The sequence below is a fragment of the Equus asinus genome, chromosome 9 (genome assembly GCF_041296235.1).
Source record: "Equus asinus isolate D_3611 breed Donkey chromosome 9, EquAss-T2T_v2, whole genome shotgun sequence".
NCBI lineage: Eukaryota > Metazoa > Chordata > Mammalia > Perissodactyla > Equidae > Equus > Equus asinus.
In genome coordinates this window covers 34,733,377-34,751,815 of record NC_091798.1, presented here as the reverse complement: position 1 = coordinate 34,751,815, position 18,439 = coordinate 34,733,377, and the positions used below count along the sequence as shown (strand labels likewise).

Below are 18,439 nucleotides of genomic sequence, written 5' to 3'. Positions count from 1 at the left end.
TACTTTCTCTCATTTCTTCTCATTTGGCGCAGACTAGCTGTTTCATGGGATTGCAGGATAAGGGAACCGTGTTGGTGAGAAGATGGCAGTCCAAGCTTGGTGTGGGGCGCTTCCTAGAGGAAAGCTGCTCTAAAAGGGACTGGGCAAAGATGATGGGAGAGGAAAGGGGGAAAGGAGAAGGAGAAGAGGGAGGGTAAAGGAAATATGGAGGAGAAAGCGTAGGGTGATGAGTGTAAGAGAAAGAGCATTGGGAAAAAGCGTCAGAGAAGAAGAGGAGAGGGGGAGAGTGGCCTTGACATTCCAGACGAGTGGGGAAAGAAGCATGGAATCTGCAAAACCAGGTGACCCCATTAAGATGGGGCTGAGGTGAGCGGGACCAGCCAGGCAGAGCCTTGTAAACAGAGGTGAGAGAGCATCCAGAGAGGCGAGGGGGTGCTGGGAGATGACCCATTAATTCTCATTAAACCTAACTGTTGTGCTCTAACATTTATTGCATGCCCATATAAGCGGGCACTTTAATGCATAAATGCTGTTTGCTACTAAGTCCGAGTCCCATTAAAAAAAAAAGGCAGGTTTAATTGGACCTTTCCCCTGGACAGTTCTTTGAAGATCCTGGGATTAAACACATGTATGTTTTACAGACCCACTTATATACTTGGCAAACTGAATTGTCCATGGACTTTTCCAGACCTTAACAAAACAAAAACAAAACCATAATCCTGCCAAGGAATACTGTACACGTGCCAGGACTTTGGGGCACATTCTAGTGTTTCTATGAGATATTGACCCATGTCTAATCCACAAAATCACCATGCCCAGCTGCATGCCTCATTGAGCTAACTATCACAATTCCAATGGAGAAATGGGAAAAGTCACAAGGAGCGAGAGTCAGTGTATGACTTGTCAAAATATGAGTACCTATGCCTCGTCTTTACCTAAAAACACCCTCAATGCCCTTAGCAATAAGGTTAGCAATCTGCTCTAGACCCAGAGTGGCAGATATATATGTCCAGCCAGCCAGATATTTAGTCCGTGCCTCAGTAACAATGGCTCCAGTTAAATTTTAACTGTTGTGGCTGACAAGTAGGTTGTTTGGGTGTAATGGATACCCAATACATGCCTATTCTTCCCATGGTCCACTATCTCTGGAGGGTAACTCTCTGAGAACTGTAAACAACTCCAAAGGCTCGCCACCCCCATTCCATCCAGCCTCTTCACCCATACCCAGCATCAAACTCACTCCCTCCCAGACCAAAGTCCATCTCTGTGGAGTCTTTTGAGGATTTGAAAAGGGCAGAAGGTGTTACTTCCAAGTAAAAGTTGAACTCAGTGGCACCTCCAATCATTTATTCCACCAACATGTTCCAGACATTTCCTATGTGCTGGGTACTGCAGTGAGGACGATAAATACATCCTCTCCTATAATTTCCACCACAACCTTATAAGGTAGGTATAATTGTTCCCATTGTAGAGCCAAGGAAACTGAGGCTTGAAGGGTAACCATAGAGAGTGGCAGAGCGAGGATTCAGACTCAAGCTGTCTAACTTCAAAGCCCTGCTTGGGACCATGCCGTTTGAACCAAGAGACCATCCTTGACTTCAGGATGCTGACTTCAGACTGTGGTGAGGCAGGACGGTGCGCTGATTACAAGTGCAGGCTCTGCTGCACACAGGCGGGGTTCAAATCTCCATTTACCACTTGCCATTCATGTGATGTTGCACAAGTTACTTAACCTCTCTGAGCTTTGCTTTCTGAAATAGGAATGATAATAGTGCTAACCTCACTAGCTATTGTGAGGATTAACTGAGATAATATTATAAAGTGACATTGTGCTGGCACATAGCAAACGTCTGACAAATGTTGGACCTGAACATTTTTGAGGAAGCAGGCCATTGAAATTCCAGGGGAGAAAGTCTAAAACAAACGCATGCCCGAAGCTGTGGTGCTACGAGGACACCAAGGTAGCCTCGTCGTGGGGGTCAGAGCACAGTCTAAGCTGAGTCCTGAAGGATGAGTAAGAGTCAGATGGGCAGAGGGGTGGGAGAAAGGATGTCCCAAGCAGGGGAAGAGGCATTTGGCAATTGGGTTTAAATGTAGCAATTAAGTCAAGTTCTCTCGTACTTAGAGGAATCCACTCCTTTGTGAAACATTCCAAGGATCCCAGGTAGAACCTTAGCACCTCACATCTGAAGCCAAATATTGCATCCTGTGAGAGCTCCATCCCCCCACTAAGACTCAGAGTCCCTAGCAAGGATGCCCCGTGATCAGACCCCGGCACCTCAGTGCTAGGAAAGCTGCTGAGGGCAGGCTCTGAGTGAGGAGGCACGGGGACATCTGAGGGGTGAAGGAGGGGCACAACCAGCTGAGGACAGACTCTGAGAGCCATACTTGAGGAAATGGTCTCCTTAAGCAGCATCAAGATCCTCTCTTAGGGCTTGTCTCCTTCCGTTCTCATGTGGGACCAGCTCCACCTGCCCTGCCCTTCCCCATCCCGTAGACAGGAATTTGGGAGCAGGAAGAGTTTAAAGCAATGCTCCACCTGTGACTTGGTGAGATGCAGGACTGACTCAATACAGGCTCACTGACTTCCATCTTCTCTTGAAAATTTAGAAGGTCTGTCCACACCAGGCCTGCATTTCTGAGCGGCAACAATCTGGTGGGGCTGTGTCAGGGTCAAGGCAGCTTTAGTCACATAAACAGACATGCACTCTTCAATTTACCACGGCTCTACTAGCCTGCTTCCCTCACTCACATGACCTGCCCCTGAACTGGGCATGTTCCCCTAGGGACTGTGTGCTGCAATTCATCTCCTAGAGCCATCGTGAACGCTTGAAAGTTAGAGCTGGATCCTCAAAGATCAGCTGATCCAGGACACTCAGGTCTCACGAGCATAGTGGGCTAAGCCTGGGCCCTGCAGAATGTCATTCAGGAGCTTTGAGGTGGGGACTGGGCATCTGTGCTTTCAACAAGCTCCCCAAGTGATTCTGGTGCATATAAAGTATGCGAATCAGGGGCCACCCTGTTGGCACAGTGGTTAAGTGTGCACGTTTCACTTCAGCGGCCCAGGGTTTGCCAGTTTGGATCCCGGGTGCAGACAGGGCACCACTTGGCAAGCCATGTTGTGGCAGGCGTCTCACATAGAAAGTAGAGGAAGATGGGCACGGATGTTAGCTCAGGGCCAGTCTTCCTCAGCAAAAAAGAAAAGAGGAGGATTGGCAAATATTAGCTCAGGGCTAATCTTCCTCAAAAAAAAAAAAGTATGTGAATCAAATCCACCTTTCTCATACTGTAGAGCAGAGCCCACATTTGGCAGGAGCAGGGCCACACTGGTTGTTAATACATTGAAATAGGCCTGTACTGATAGGTGAATAGTGGGTGCTCTGAGCTCCTCACAGCCTCTCCCGACTCCTGCACCCTGACCTTTCCCTCAGGTCCTCCCCATCGCTCTGCTATCCCACGCTAAGGGGCTAAGGCCAGGTGCAGCTGAGACCTCCAGCAATAAGGCCCGTCTCCATTCTGATTGCCTAGCGCCTACGCCGTACTGGTTGTTAAAAATCTTGACTGTTACCCTGCTGTGCAAAATAAGGCCCAGAGAGGTCACTCAGAGGTTGAGGGCACTGTTATCAAGTCCAGCACACTTCCCAGTCCCCATCCTGGCCACTCTCCAGTCCTTGACAATCACCTTCAGGCTATTGGCTTAGGAAAGGAACTGACTTGGAGGGTGGGTAGTTCCATGCTCACTAGTCTGCCTCTTTCAGCTAATGCTTTCCCAGGCATCAGCAAAGCCCTTTAGCTTCCCAGCTCCTCTGGCATCAGTTTGGCTGGTACAGAAGTCATTCGTTTCAAGAACATGAGCAAGCGTCTATCCTCATCCTCTCCCCTGCCTCTGTTCACACAGGGCAGCCCACAGCCCCTGGACTCTCTTCCTGGGAAGTGAACAGCTGTGTCAGGCAGAATAGCAAAGTCTAAGTTTCTCCAGCTGCAAGCAAGAGCTCAGCAAGCTGGGCTCTACCAGGGCCAGCCGCTGCTGCCACTGATGCTTCTCTTGTTTATGTCTTGAGGGTAAAGACCCCGGTTCTACCTTTGCTAAGAGAAGGGAGTGTTAACATTTCCAGCAACCTCTCAGGTGACCATGAAAGAGAGTCACTTAGGGAATGTGTTTGGCAGGCAAGACCAAACCAGGGGAGTTAACTCTAAAAATCCTTGCAGCAGGTTGGTGTCATTAAGAATAAATCTTAAAAGGACATTTTGCTTGAAATAGAGCAATGTTAAATGATCAAGCCATCTGTTTTCCAGGCCATCGTATAGTGTCCTAGACCAGAGCAGAAACAAAATGTTCCCAGGAAGCCCTTCTGCCTACTGGCCTATACTTTGACAAATAGAACACAGCAGAGGCAAGCTTAAAGATGGCAGGAGCAGGGAGCATGGAGGAGCAGTGCAGACTGACCTGTCCACCCATCCATTCGTTCCACCACAGTTGTTTATCACCCACTCTGGACCAGGTTCTGTGAGAGGCAATGGGGATACAGAGGTTATCAGGATAGATAAAATACGTGGCCCTCCCAGAGTGCTGTTTCTTATTAGCTTTTTTCTGGATGGGGCTCCTTTCTGCTTTTCTCCCCTTTTTTTAAATTAAATGTTATATGTATAATTATACAGGATCATAAAATAAATAACCATAAACTTACCACCTACATTTTTTTTTTTAGGTTTACTTTTTGGTGAGGATGATTGGCCCTGAGCTAACATATGTTGCCAATCTTCCACTTTTGTTTTTCCTCTCCAAAGCTTCAGTCCATAGTTGTATATCCTAGTTGCAAGTCGTTCTAGGTCTGCTATGTGGGATGCCACCACAGCATGGCTTGATAAGCGGTGCTAGGTCCCCACTCAGGATCCAAACTGGCGAACCCTAGGCTGCCAAAGCAGGACGCATGAACTTAACCACTCAGCCACAGGGCCTGCCCCCAACCTAGATTTTTTAAAAATAATAATTACCAATACCATTGAGGCCTGCTGTGTGCTTCTCCCAATCTCGTTCCTTTCTTCCCCTCCTCCCCACCTCCCTCACAACCGCTCCCGGAATTCCATGCTTATCCTTCCCTTGTAAATTTCCCACACATGTGCCATACGGAATTTTCAGGGCAGCTTATAGAGGTGCTCACTAACACTAGTCAAAGCAAATATTGCAACCTGAAGCCATAGACACCCTGCCTGAATATTTGAGCTCCCAATTGGCTTCTGTCACTGGGAGATGAAGGCTTTGATTCACTGCTAGGAATTGAGATTTTTGATGCACCATCATGTCTGGTTTTGAGAAGTTCTAGTTTAGAGGTATTTTTATAAGAATTCTTCCAAATACAGCTGTTTTGGGAGAACTTGTTCCTCCTGAACAGGGAAAATGTGGGTTGTAGCCGTGCCCAAATTATGTGAGGATAGAGCTGTCTAGGCAACTCATCTCTGGGCCTTTCCTGACACCTCTGGGCAGCCGACTGCTGAAACCAGAAGCAGCTCCTCAGTATCTGAAACTAAAACAGATCTTGCTACTGCTGACAAATTCTCATAATAACCTTGTGAAGTATGCAGGGAAAAGCGGTTTTTGTCCCCAGACTACAGATCAAAAAACTGAGACTCAGAATGTTTCAAAGCCTTGCTTAAGCTCACATACTTAAAGATGGAAGAGAGACTAAAAAAAAATTCTCTCTGACTCCAGCAATGATTTCCACCATTTACCAAGCAGCTACTATGTGCCAAGCACTTCATGTGCATTATGCCATCCAATCCTACCAACCCTGTGAGGGAGGTACTGCTATTATCCCATTTTAGAGATTAGAATTAAGGTTCAGAGGTCAAATGACCTGTCCAAGGCAATAAGGACTAGAACCCAGGACTCTAAGCCCAAACTTTAATCTTAAATCACAACGTCCCTCTTCTACACTGGCAACTATAAACACACGTATAACATGGTTGAGGTTGGAGAAGATGGACAAATGGGTGTGTGCTGCTGAGATCATGGGGACAAGGATGAAGATGGGGACCCAGAGTGATGGTTTAACTCAGAGGGTCAAGCCCTCTCAGAGAAAAACTACAAGATAGGGTCTTGTCATCCAAGAAGTAGGGGTGAGAAGGAAGGCAACTGAGAGTGTTCTGTACAGAGAAATCCAAAAAACAAGCCTCCCCCTGCTGCAAGGGCGGCCAGTCACAGCCAAGCAACTTGAAAAAGAACCAAAGCTTGTAATGAGGTTCTGGATCATTGACGTCAAAACACGAGGATCATTTTGCATTCCCTCGATCTCTCTCTCTTCATGAGTTTATTTCTGGTTTTGCCTGTCCTCACTCTAAATGATACAGAGCAGAATCCCAGAAGAAGGGGGATGTTATTTCCAAAATGACCCCCACTTTCATCTTCTCTGTGAGAACAAGAGGGCTCAGAAAACTGACATCTTCCAGTGTTCCACGCTGGTATTTATCCAAGGTTCAAAGGCAATTATTTTTCGGGGTAAATACACACCCACAGATGCAAGCTCATTATGCAAATAGGGTCACTGCTGATGGACAAGAGCTGCAGCCTGATAAGGACTAAAAGGATGCCCGCCAAGACCCAGGGAGAAAGGCAAAGACATTAGCAAAGGCCACTTTGTGTATCCTCGGCTAATGCTATTAGAATCAGTGCTAGCATGACCAACCCACTTGATGAAGGCCATTTACGATGTCAGAGTTTGACTGCTGTAGGTCACCTATGTCCTGGAAGCCAGAGCCATCCTAATGTCCTTCCCATGAAAACAATAACTCCCCGGACCATCCAAGAGGATTGTGAGAGCTATTTACGTTCAGGAGACCCTCACAAGTAAGCAATAAGCAAGCCTGAATCAAAACATAAGGAGGCAGCTAAAACAGACCTGGAGGACCAAAGAGAATTTCAAATAAGTATCACCTTCAAAGGGTTGTATTCAGATTCCTACCCCTTCCTCACCACTTCCTTGGGGCGATGTTTTACATCTCTGTCAAGGAGAGAGCAGGAGAACTGCATTGCATGAAGAGGGCATGTCAGTCACAGCTCAAGAGAGATAGCACCAGCTTCCATGACAAGCAACAGAGCATTCAGACAGTCAGAAAGGGTGACACTGTTTGGAAGGAAAGGTTAATTTTAGATATCAGAACCACATTTCCAGCACATTCTATTTATAAGCTGAATTCTTTTTTTAAGCTTAAGTTGTTTTTAGACGTTCGCCAATTTGAGAGCTTAGGCCTTCTGCATTATGGAGACCTCCAACAAAGGTCTAGATTTTAAAGCATCAGTCAACAAGGATTTGGTAGTAGCTATACCAGCTATATTCCCAATCCTCTAGAACTTCACAAGATATGGAGAAGCAATATAATGTAATAGCTAGGGTGATGGGTTTTAGAACAAAGCCATCTGGGTTTTTGTCTCAGCTTTGTCACTTACTTGTTACATTTCCTTTCACAAATGACTAAAGAAACTTGGAAACGTTTCGACACCTCCCTAAACCTGTTTTCTCATCTGTAAAATGGGGATCAGAACCTCCACTTCATAGGGTTCTTGGCAGGATTAAACGAGATGATGCATGTACAGTTCTGATGGTGGTATTGAGTACACCAAAGTGTTCAATAAGTGGTTATGGAGGCACAATTCAATAACAGTGTGTACAGTAAATAGCGAGGCTCTATCAGGCAGACAATGAGAGAGGGGGTTACAAGGGAGTGTTTTAGTTGTCAGGAGAGCTTCACTGAGGAGAAACAGGTTCCAAAAGATGATACGTGGAGAAATGGTATGTGGAGAAGCCAGCCCCTGGGCTCTGGATCACGTGGCCCCAGGTTCAAATCCTGCCCACACCGCTTCTTGGCTGTCTGACCTTGGACAGGTTAACTAACCTCTCTGAGACTTTCTTTACCCAACTGATGAGTGGAAACAATAATCAGCATTTCACAGGGTTATTGGGAAGATTCAGTGAGACAGGTAGGCCAGATGCTGGTGTGCAGATGGGACCCTAGAAGTGGGAGCTGTTAGAGGAATTTGCAGGCAGGAGAAAGACTTGACAGCAAGTGAGCAGGAGAAATGCTAAATCTAAGAACAGAATCTCACTAGCTGCCATTCATTAGATGTGTGCTAAATGCCAGGTACTGGCTGACTTCTTAGCAGGTTGATGACAGGTCTTTAAGAGCACAGTGAGATCTAGATTCAAATTTAGGCACTGTGTTTCCTCCCAGTGTTGCCATGAGCAAGTCACTTAATCTCCCCAACCTTTTGTTCCCTTGCTTGTAAAATGCAGGGACTGACTGCTTTACTCGAGGGGTTTGGTGGGGTTTAAATGAGATCATGGACACAAAGTCATTAGCCCAGTGCCCAGCATATAGAAAATCCTCTATAATGTTAGCTATCATTATTATTGACATTCATTTTCTCACTCAATCCTCACGGCAATCCCATGAGTTGTTATTGTCTCCTATTCATAGGTCAAACAACTGAGGCTCAGAGGATAAGTCATCTGTCTAAGGTCACAGTAAGGAAGCAGTGGGGCTTCTCTGTAAGACTAGAAATCTAAGCTGCTTGGCTCTCATGCTCTTTCAGATAAACTGGTAAATGGCGCCAGGATTGAGGCAACATGACGATTATTTTTAAATGCATCCTTTGTCTAAACCCTTGTTGGTCTTTTCCCTTCTGGTCATTTCCACCACTGCACCTCCTCGTCTGTTGAAGGTTTAAGGTTTAGGGTTGTCTGTGACCCTGAATGCAGCCCGTGAGCGCACTGGTGCTGCCCCTCTGTGGACTTGCAGCTTCCCAAGGTTGACAGGTTTTATGAAATGTCCTTTCTGATTTGCAAATAGGTCTGACACGGCCATGCTTCCAGCTGGCTGGTGATTTCGATAACAACCCCTCCTCTTTGGTGCCAATTAACAGAAATTAAATGTCCCTGGCATAGTTTGTAATTCAGAAAATGCATGTGCCAATTAGTTAAACCCCTGCTGGACACCCCATTATGACCAAGGGGCCCCAGGCCAACATCCCTGCTCTCACTCCATCTCCATTTAAAGTCACAGAATGTTTTCTTCCTGAGTAAAAATCAATGTCCCCTCATTCATTTATTCATACATTTTCATTCAACAAATATTGACTGAGCTTCTACTGTGTGCCAGGTTTTATTCCGTACAGTTGGGATACAGCAGTGAACAATGCAAGTAAGGTCCCTGAACTCGTGAAGGGGAGTAAATGGTAAACAAACGTGCAGGATCTTTCTATATGACAGATATTATAAGGAAACAAAGTGATGGGACAGACAACAGCTGAGGGGTAGAAACTACATTAGGTACAGCAGCCAGGAAAGGTTTCTCCAAGGTGGTGACATTTGAACTGAGGTTTGAAGACTAAGAAGGAACCAGACACACAGCATGGCAAAGTGAACGGGAACAAACTCAATATGTCAAGGAAATTCATTCATCAGACATTTTTGATCATATAATAAATATGTGTTGAATGAATAACTGAAAAATAGATGAATCCTCTTTTTTCTTGCCAAGAAGGACTTTCATAGGAAGGATGAACTTGTGGGAGATGCCACAAGCACAGAGGCAAGTTACTTCCCTTTTCTCCAGCCTGGTTTCCCATCTCTAAAACAAGGCGCTTGGCTTAGCACTAGCATTCCAGGGCTGTGGGATCTGCAAAACTCACCTTCCAAATGGATTGGCCGTCATAGCTCGTTAAAGCAAAGACTATGCAGCAAGCAAAAAGCAATCTGTCATATTTTTTAAGCAGTCAAAATCATTGTTTGGAATTGTGTAGACAAGGCATGAAATGTCATCTGCTTTGTTATCATTAGGATATATTTATTGAATTTCCACGCCCACTTACTCATTCCAAAAATACTTATTATTAGTTGTGAGTGTCTCTCTCCCACACGGTCCTTCTTCTCCTCCTTCTGCCCCACCCCCATCTTCCCCTCACCTCTCTCTGGCACACCAGTTAAGAGCCCAGACTATAGCATTGGAACACCTGAGTTGTATCTCAAGTGTGACTCACTGTATGACTCTGGGCAAGTCATTTCACCTCTCTGAGTCTCAATTTTCTCATCTATATAATGGGAAGAATAATAGAGGCCATCTCACAACAATCATATAAAGTAAATACTGAGCTATTATTATCCTCATTTTGTAGATTAGGATGTAACATTTTAAGACCTCAACTTAAGAAACTGAGACTTAGGTTTTTAAGGCAAAAGTAATGAGCGTGACAATGAACCAATTTAATGATCTGTATCCACCTTTCCATTCTTTGAGATAACCAAGAAACAGGATCACAATAAATAGCCTTCAAGAAGTCTCTTGATTCATAATAATACTTTTGAGCCAACAATTACAGAACACCGGCTGTGTGCCAGACACTGTTCAATGCTCTTTACTTATATGGACCAATTTAAAAATCTCATCACAACCACACAAAGTAAACACTATTACTATCACCATTTTACAGACGAAGAAACTAAGGCCTAGAGAGATTAAATAATTTCCATGGGGTCACACAGCTAGGAATTGGTGGTGTTTGGGGAGAAACCCAGGAAATCTGATTCCAGTCTGTGCTGCTAACCACCTGCCACCTCGTTTAAGATGAGAGGCAAAAGCTTTCCTGCAGACCTCAGGGTTTTCTACTTCCAATAGATTTGTCTTCTGAGCACTCAGTAAACAAAGAGTTATTACCTGCCTGATCCTGAAACCCCTGGCCTGTAGACACAGCACTAATAAGGGCTGCTACCCAGCCCTGCACAGGGCCAGCCACAGGTAAATGTGCACGTCCTACCATTGATGGGATTCTCGGTTGCCTATTAAAATGTCAGTGGATCGGAGAGTTGAAGTTCTTTCTCCATCGTTTAGCAGAACCTGGAAGATCAAATTAACGCAGCAGCCAGCCTTCCCCTGGCAGTTACTTCCCTATTATTTCCCTGTCCCTGCACTCACTCTCAGAAATGCTACATCACAATAAATGTAGTTAAAGAGTAAATAAAACACTGCTGCCTTGGGGTCCAGGTGCAGTAATCTCAAATAACCTCACCTTCAATCTCCCAGCTGCTGACACCAGGCCTGACCTGCAGATCACAGTGGCCATTTTGGGGCCCAGTGTGATATTAACAGGTCGACATTGATATTAACATCTCCAAAGGCACATGCCCCGCGTAGGCACAGGGAAGAGAAGCAGGCTATGTCTAACACAGGTGCCTTCCCTTCTAAGGGCTAAAAATCATAAGGATGAAGCTCCTGCCCACATTTGGTGGCTTGTAGTGAAGACAGCACAATTCCAAATCCTGTGTAACTTATTGACATAGGGGGATGTGGAATGCATCCTAGTGATCATAGACTTTGTATTCATGCCTGCTTCTCCTGCTGAATGTAAAGCAGCCACCTGGAGCCTCTGACAGCACTTCCTTGTTCTTGTGCCAAGTGGAGCACGTCAGCAAATGAGTAAATGCTGCATTGCATTTGCAGGCTCCAAGAGCTTTGAGAAGCTCAGTTTTGAGCCCAAATGTGGCTGCCTGTTTGAAAGCTCAGGCTTCTTCTCTTCACTCAGTCTCTGTAACCATGGTTCACAGTTCTGCTTTTGGAGAGTGCAGGTTTGGGTAAGACTCCCAAAATCAGTGTTTCTCATAAACTTTGCTTGCAAGATCTGTCCCACGCCATCCCACAAAGAATGAGGCTGTGATCATCATTAAAGTTTCCCCAAGGAGAAAACTGGTCTGTTAAATCAGCATGAGTGCTCGAATAGAAATCAGGCTCCAGAGGAAAGAAATTGGGCAGGAGATGAAAAACTCCCCCTTAGACTCATTTCCTCTTTTACTGGATTTTCATGAGCACTCGCTTGTGGACAAACCCTGAGGCTGCATGTTTTAGAAGGCAGGTCTTTCTAAATGTTATTGGACCATTTCCCATCATCTTTTCACTTTCTCCTGTCCCCCTTCAGCATGGTCAGTGGGGACTTTATTTTTACTCAGAAGGGCCAAGAGCCAAGTACTGGCTGCAAAGTCATAGAGAGCAGCGACTCCTGGGATGCCCATTCAAACAGCCTGCCCTCACCTGGATGAGGGGCAGCCCGAGGTGTTGGCTGCACGTCCTTCTGAACATTCTCAGCCTTAGGAAGAGACCAGGGGCCAAGAGCTGGGCAGGGAGAGGAGGACATTGGTTACACATGTGGGGATGATAAGGATGCAGGTTGACACGTTGAATTTAGTAATCAAAATAAACCATAGAGGCCTTGGAGAAATTCTGGGGGCTCATGGATTTTAACTTTTTATTTTTGAAATAATTTTAGACTTAGAGAAATGTTGCTAAAACAGTACGAAGAATTCCTATACACTTCTCAGAGCTAGGTTCTCTCAATATTAACATTTTATTATGTTTGTTTTGATTCTCACTCTTTTATATATATATATAAATATTAATTAAATAGTAAATAAAATTTTAATATAAATTATAGATATAATTTTTCTTAACCATTTGAGAATAAGTTGAAGATCAAATGCCCATTTATCTCTAAACATTTCAGTATGTACTTCCTAAAAACAAGGATGTGCTCTTACAGAAGCATAATACACTTACCAAAATCAGGAAGTTAACATTGATATAGTACTATTAACTAATCTGCAGATTTTATTCAGTTGCCTTCCTATTTTTTCAATTGTCTTACTCTTTTCCTTTATAGAAAAAAAATTTTTAGCTTTATCTAGGACCACATATTGCATTTAATTGTCATATCTCTTTAGTTTCTTTTAATCTGGAACAGTTCCTCAAGATCCATTGCCTTCTATGACCTTGGTATTTTGAAGGATATAGGCCATTTAGTTTATGGAATGTCTCTCGATTGGGGTTTGTCTGATATTTCTTCATCATAAGATTCAGATTATTCATTTTTGGCAGTAACGGATCATAATCTTTAGCATCAAATAGGAATCCCTGGGTCCATACTAGATAAATAAATAAATAGGGGAGAAGGAAGAGCTCTTCCTTACAGTAGTGTGCCAACTACTAAATGTAAAAGGAAAGAAGAATTTTTAGAAGTCACCATTTGGCAACCACTACAGTAACAACTGGTTCAGGCAAGAATCATCAATGGATATTAAAACTAGTGGGTGAAAGCTTGAAGAGCTCAGAGTAGCTCCTCACAAGATACTTATTAACACAAGGGGAAAATAGCAGCTTTATAGTGGAGAAACCTGGTAGACAGCCATCTTAACCAAAAGACCAAGTTTGCATCACCAGTAATGGGGAAATAGAGTCTATGTGCCTCTTGCTAAGATGAACTGAGGACGCGACGTCTCTTCTGTGAAAAGATAAATTCCTGTCCAAAAGGCTTAAGAACTTTAAAGAACTATATTCTTCGCAGGCTGCATTCACATACAATAGATTCTGAAATCTTTTTCACCTTCACAGACCCTGCCTTGGTAATCTTCCGAGGAGGAGCCAGCAACAACTGGGACACTGAAGAGAACAAATGATCTGTTTGAATGGAAACTGCTCAATGGAGAGTTGTGGACCATAAGATATTCCTCGGACATCAGGGATGATACAGGAATACCAGTAGGCTGGCTTCCAAGACAGAGAGTAATAGGAGAAAGAGCAAGTCTGTCTTTACCCATAGAGTCAATGGGTGGTAGGTCAGGATGGAGAAAAGCAAATGAGTCATGTGCTGTTACAGGTTACACAAGACTCCCATCCATCCTCTAATTCCATTCTGTTGTCAAAGCCAAACTTTATCTTGCCAATTTCTCTCACTTTGGCACCTAACCAACAAATGAAAAACTTGGACATCAAACGCCTTCCAGCTCTGTGACTGGCCTGTCTGTCCAGCTCAGATTTAGAGCCATGCAGGGGATGGCATAATATTCTTCTCCTGGGTGTTCTTCACAATGTCCCTAGCCTTCACCCACTCCCCTGACTCCCAACCAGGCATCTTGCATCCCTCCGCCACATCCTCATCCTTTTCCATTCCAATTCCATCCTGTTTCTCCCCCCAGCACCTTCTGATCCAGCGGGTTTCTCTTAGAACATACCGATCAAGGAAATAAGGACCTGGAACATAAAGAATCTCAGACAAGAAGAATCCGTGGCGTTATAAGAGAGACACCACAGACGGCAATGCTTACAGAGAGGCTATTTCAAGTCCAAAAATATAAAAATTAGTTACAATATGCATTCCTTTTTGTTCAGAAATAAGTCATCTTAAAGGACAAGTCATTAGAAGATATTCTACCCCTGGTTTGAAAAAACTAATTTAAAAGGCAAATTTTACATTATCTGTGCTAAACAGAGAGAGACATTGCACAGATAAATGAAATTCAGAAATACCCTGAGACTCTTTGAGCCATACATTTTCATCTTCTAGCTTATCTTAAGACATCAACAAGAATTTCATTTTTAAAAGCACATGCTGCACTGATTATCAAAGACAATGAAAGAATGCATCATTATTTGGATACGTTAGTTGTTTTAAAGTTCAGGATTATAATTTTGCACTGAAGCATCCTCAGTCTCTCATCCAGTCCTGCTTATAAGCAGGAGCAAGCATCAGCTAAACTATGAGCAGAGCAAGGATTATATTTTGTGGTTACACAAATGTTTTCTTCTATGTGAAACTGTCACATGAAGATTCAAACTAGCACTCATCTCTCAATGGGATGAATAACTTGGACTTGTTAATCACAGTCTTCTCTTAGTTAACCCAAGGGGAAGGTGATAATAAGCAACAAGAAGCCCCGAAGTATTGGCTTTATCTGCCAAGTGGTGAGTGGGAAGGCAAGAGGTATGATGAGACCACCAAAAGGATAATTCAGTGATGACATCTCCTTCTCACACATGGTCAATGATGGTGCTGCCAATTGTCGGTCACCCGTTGTCTCTGAACTGCTGTGACTAAATGTTGGTTCCATTTCTTCTAGGATAAATTCAGGTTTGCTTGGCTCCTCTTTAGCCTCAGCAGCAATGAATATAGAGATGCTGCCTTCAGAGTCTGGAATCTACTTGTTACTACCATGAGGCCTTACAGCCTACCTATAAATAGGTTTCCATGACTTTATTTTCCAGGGCAAAGTCATAGAATGTCAGAGTTAGAAGGAATTTTACTTCTATCAATGATGTATGAAAAGGTTAAGTATGGGCAAACTGCCCACACAAAAGCAAGTTGTATAAACTGGGGGGAACAACATAACTTTTAATCCCCAGAAACCATTAGATCACATTGGCTAATTACAGCCTTGTCTTCAAGGCCCTCTCGCTCGGTTTTCTTCTTCTATTGGCTTCCCCCTCCTCACATTTAGAGCAACAGGAAACCACCACTCCTAATTTTTCCACTTGCTGTTTTTTAAGTCTCTGGGAACTTTCCATGGCTTATAGTGGAGGATTTCATAGAGATTTAGCTTTTCCTTTGAACCTGCTTAGCCAATCAACCAAATATTTTCTTAAAACACAAAATGAAGAATCCAATTTGTTCCCAGCCAGCCAAGAAGCTTAGAAAATCTCCCCATCTCCTAAGTTTTCATTTCTGGACTGTCAGTTCCAACATATAGATTCCAAATATCATGGGTCAAAAGTGGTAGAGGTGGTGGGGAGGCACATAAGGATGAATTAGAATGATTAGAACGAGGTCAGCCCAGAAATCTACCCTAGAATAGTTTGCTGACCATGAAGTCTGAGTTTCGTCTCCTGGAATTGTCGCTCTTCTTACTACATGTGGGGTCAGGAGGAGGGGGTATTGTTTAGGGAAAAAAAGATGGAAGAGAAAATGGAAGGGGAGAAAAATTCACTCCTCCATGGAAATATAAGCAGAAAACCTACAGACTCTTGTGTCTTTGCTTGTTTTTTTTCAGTACAGTGTTTTTAATAGACCAAAAGAGAATCTGTATGAGGTAATATGTATGTGAATAATGTTTATAAAAAGGGTATAATATGTTAGTCATTATGGACTATTGTATAAATAAACCTTAGATATATAAAATATATAAATGTTTAAAAATTATTTTACAGGGCAGTGGACACTTAACGACTTTCAAACTTTTTACTTCTTTGTTCCAAAAAATAGAGAGTTCCAGGGCTGGCAGCTTATTTCCTTAGTCTATTCCACTGTAAAGCCAGGGGATTTGGGGGGGTTTTGTTTGTTTTCTGGTTTTATAATTTATGATCTGTGTGGATTACTTTGAAATGCCTGTTACATAAGTGTTGGTGCTGTTTACCCACATGGAGTCATCAGAAATCTGTTCCACGCTTTGCGTGGAATTTTCTAATTCTAAACCAAAAGGAATTTTCTAGTGAGAAGAAAAATACACAGAATATGCCTTCACTGTTGGGTAACTCTCACATTTGTACCACTGACAGCTTTCTGTAAGTCTGAGGAAATGGGGAGTTTAATATCAGAGTTGTTGTGTCTCACTTAAATATTTGATGTTATATAACTTTTCTCCTGGGAAGAAAGCACATATTTTTGTTAACTCCTTTTTTCTTGGACTTGACATATTCTAGAGGAAACTAGGAGTCCTGGCCCTCAGCCACCTTGCTTCAGGACCACTCTCTACCATCACTTTTCAAAGAACCATCCACATATTAATTCCCCATTTTATGTTCTGTGCTTCAGTGGTGGAATCAATGTTTTTAGAGCCGAGAGTTTTCCTTTTCTGGGGCTTGAGGCTCTAATGAAGTGTTAAGTTTGCCCTTTTCCGTCCAGGCTGATGAGAAGAAGCAAAGGGAAAAAAAGGATTCCTCGCTGGAGCGGTCCCCTCGCACCTCTTCCAGGAGCCGGGAGGAGAACCGTGCCAGTAACCCGGGCATGAAACACCATCTGCTCTCCATGCTGGGAGGGTCAATCATATGGAAGTGGAGAGATTACCCAAGTCTCCTGTGCCAAAAACGCATACTGTTCCCAGCTGTAAGCTTGTGAAGCCCGATGTGCGTCTTAGCATGAAACAATAAAGCAGGTTTATTTTCACTTAACAGAGTTGTCTCTCAAGTCTGGTTTTTTCGGGAGCTGGCTTGGAGAGGGAGTACTTTATCATAGACTAAATGTCAACATTGAGCACTTAATTTTTCCCAAAGGACTTTGGTTCCTGGCAGCGGCTCTGGACATCCAGAGGGAGAGCCGTGAGGAGAGGAATCCCTTTGCCGGAGGGGAATTGCTTAGTTGCTTAGTTTCGGTGGAGATGGCTGGGAGCAGGAGTGAGTGACACTTCCTCTCAAAGCTCACCAAGATGAGTTCACCTCCTAGAGCAAACTCTGGTTTGTACAACCATGAGGGCCCAAGAAGGCCTCTTGGCCAGAAGCCTTCTCTGCTGCCTAGTGCAGAGATTAGGAGCACAGCCTCAAAAGCCCAACTGCCTGTCACTTACCAGCTGTGTGGCCTTGGGCAAGTTACGGAACCTCTCTGTGGTTCAGCTTCCCTTTCTGGAAAATGGCGATATGATGGCACCTTCCTGAGGGATCTTAAGGATTAAATGTTTTAAAACATGTAGAATGCTTTGAACAGTGCCTGGCACACACAGGTACTCAATAAAATTAGTGTTTTACCACCTTCTCAATGTTCACCATACCTACCAACCATCTATACCATTATTTAATATTCTTATTTTAATTAACTCAATTTTAATCTAAAATTTAATTGAAGGAAAACTTTATATCCCAACTGTAAATGGAAAATTCTATAATTTGCTGTGAATATAAGGAACAGTAAAAGAGTAATAATAGCTCCTACGTACTGAGTCCTTGCTAACTGCCAGCCACTGTGCTGTCTTATTAGAATCTTCACAGCCCTATGAGGTTGGTACTATCATTTTACAGGTGAGGAAACTGAGGCACAGAGAGATTAGCAAATTTACCTGTAGTTACACAGTTCGTAAATGAAGAGGGCAGTCCAGGCTTCAGAGGCCAGGCCCCTCAGCACTGCTCTGTGCTGCCGCCCGAACAACAAGAGTCTTCCAGTTGCGTGGGAGATGGTTGGTGTGTTAGCGTCCCAGGGCAGCTGTGACAGAGAACCACAAACTGAGTGGCTTAAACCACAGAGACTTATTCTCTCTGGGCTCTGGAGGCCAGAAGTCCAAAATCAAGAGTTGGCAGGCAGATGCTCCCTCCAGAACCTCTAGGGCAGGGTCCTCCCTAGCCTCTTCCAGCTTCTAGCAGCCCCAGGCATTCCTTGGCTTGTGGCAGCATCAGTCCGATCTCTGCCTCCATCTACATATGGCCATCTTCCCTCTGTGAGTCTCTGTCTCTGTGTCTCTTCCTTTAAGGGCAGCTGTCACAGTGGATTAGGTCCGACCCTAATGACCTCATCTTAACTTAATTGCATCTGCAAGACCCTGTTTCCAAATAAAGTCACATTCACAGATACCAGGAATTAGGATTTTAACATATCTTTTAGGGGGATGGGGGTACACAATTCAAGTTGTAAGAGTTGCCAACCTAA

The 18,439-nt window shown here is 43.9% G+C and overlaps 1 protein-coding gene across 7 annotated transcripts in view; it reads left to right on the top strand.

Moving 5' to 3' along the window:
* The window catches only part of SH3RF2 (SH3 domain containing ring finger 2), a 134,629-nt gene extending 117,652 nt beyond the window's left edge, over positions 1–16,977 (top strand). For 4 of the 7 annotated variants that reach the window (XM_014860707.3, XM_014860709.3, XM_070517256.1 and 1 more), the window contains exon 11: positions 13,429–16,977. The gene's annotated coding sequence lies outside the window, so the exon portion shown is untranslated. The remainder of the gene's footprint in view (positions 1–13,428) is intronic. The other 3 variants (XM_070517258.1, XM_014860708.3, XM_070517257.1) reach the window with 1 other exon arrangement.
* Positions 16,978–18,439: the final 1,462 nt, after the last annotated feature.